The sequence below is a fragment of the Coenobita brevimanus genome, chromosome 19 (genome assembly GCF_032717465.1).
Source record: "Coenobita brevimanus isolate Jiangsu-jjx chromosome 19, ASM3271746v2, whole genome shotgun sequence".
Taxonomy (NCBI): domain Eukaryota; kingdom Metazoa; phylum Arthropoda; class Malacostraca; order Decapoda; family Coenobitidae; genus Coenobita; species Coenobita brevimanus.
The window spans coordinates 15980069-15982035 of NC_136972.1; the positions used below are offsets into that span (position 1 = coordinate 15980069).

Consider the following 1967-nt stretch of genomic DNA (forward strand, 5'->3'; position numbering starts at 1 on the left):
GTTTTAGTAAAGAGATAGCCAGAAACTGATTTGGCAGTAGAGTAGTGGACAAATGGAATTAGGTACCAAGTGGTTTACCTGCTGCCCGTTCCATTGAGAGTTTCAAGCATATGCTAGATAAACATTTGACAAACAAGGATTAAAAAAAAAATGTAATAATAACCAGAAGTAATGTATTCTTTTCTCCTCTTTAGGTTTCACTTTGTTAGTATCTTTTCTCCTTTCTCACTTTACTATAAAATGTTCATGCCTGTTTTTCTATACTGCATGGTGTTCTCACTTTTCCTTGCCGGTTTGGGCTGCAGGGTTTAATGGACGGTGGAGAGCCTTCTTCTCTGTTGTCCTTGTCTGATTCTAGTAGTTTAGTTACTCTTGTAGAAGCTGCCTAGCCTACTGCAGTAACCATGGCCGTGCGCAGAGTTTTTGAAAGGGTGTGGTTTTGAAAAAGGAAACAAACTTTCATAACATAGTTTATTTACTTTATTTCATTCATTCACTCATCATCTAATCCTGTGTTGCCCTACGAGGAGCACAGGAGCCCTGGGCCAGGCAAGTTGGTCCTGACATTTAAGATGGGAGTGGTCAACTTCACTCATCCCTGAGAGGTATTACGCGACCAATATACCCCATACATCCCTTGGATGTAAACCTGCACAGGCTCAATCCAACTGCAGCGCCTTAATTACCCACTAAACTAAGTAACGCAATACAGTAAACTTAGGTACTGTAACTGACTAAAGTACTGAAAGGGTAGACACTCAGGGTAATTTACATACTGAACTCTAAAGAACCTTGGAAGTGACACAAAGAATTCTGTCGTTTATTTGACATCTTTCTTTTTTTTTTTTTTTTTCATTCATTGCCAGACACCATGTATCCCAAACGGGGTGGCCAAGGGCTTAGAGTTAATTGTTTTACAGGGAGGGGCATTAATCCTCCACCAACCCAACTTGACACGTAGGGATGCCAACAGCAACTGGTGTTCCCAAGCGGTCACCCATCCAAGTACTAACCAGACCCAACGTCGCTTAACTTCGCTGATCGGATGGGAAGCGGTGTACTCAACGTGGTATGGCCGTTCACTATTAAAAAAAAAAAAAAAAAAAAAAAAAAAAAAAATCTTCACTCGCTGATTTTTGAGCGTAAACTAACTCACTCTGCACGGAAGTACCATTTATATACCCTTATGAAACGTTCTAGAAATTTCCACAACGTTCCACAAACTTCCATTTTTTTTTTCCAGTCGCCTTCCATGACCTTCCTATTATTCTCGTCGGTCACAAACGTTGTAAGACTTTCGTGAAACTTCTTTATTCTCTCATTCCAATATTTCGTACAGCTTTTATTTTTTTTTTATTATTATTCTATCGTAACGTTTTTAACAGGATTAAATTTACTTAATGAGTTGCATTTTTTGTATTGTTTTCATTCGAATTATTGTCCCCAGTGTGCATGGCCCTTGCTATAACCCTCTCGTCATATGTTCTTATTCGTAAAAGGAACAGCAGTGTGTGTGTGTGTGTGTGTGTGTGTGTGTGTGTGTGTGTGTGTGTGTGTGTGTGTGTGTATATGTGTGTGTGTGTGTGTGTGTGTGTGTGTGTGTGTGTGTGTGTGTGTGTGTGTGTGTGTGTCATTAATCTCTTCCCCTCACTGTGCCCAACACTTTACATACGGTTACAGTTTAGTGGAGGAGCTGGACGAAAATAATGAAGGTGGAGGAGGAGAAAAAGTAAGGAAGGAAGAAATAGAAGGATATATTACTGGTCTTCTTCAACTGCATTCACTACACACACTGTGATGGTAAAGTGAGGTGGAGGTGTTGGAGGAAAGAAGGGAAAACGGAGGAGGAAAGAGTCAGGCGGAGAAGGAATTAGAGAACGGAAGAAACAAGGAAAATGAGAAGGAAGACAGGAGAAATTAGGAAGAGTATGGGGAAACGAGGAAGAGGAGGATGAGAAACAGATCGG

The 1967-nt window shown here is 40.6% G+C and overlaps 1 non-coding gene across 1 annotated transcript; it reads right to left on the reverse strand.

Annotated features, from left to right (window-relative positions):
- Positions 1–964: 964 nt before the first annotated feature.
- Positions 965–1083, reverse strand: LOC145391774 (5S ribosomal RNA). The gene has a single exon (XR_013895903.1). It is a non-coding gene; the product is annotated as a 5S ribosomal RNA (ribosomal RNA).
- Positions 1084–1967: the final 884 nt, after the last annotated feature.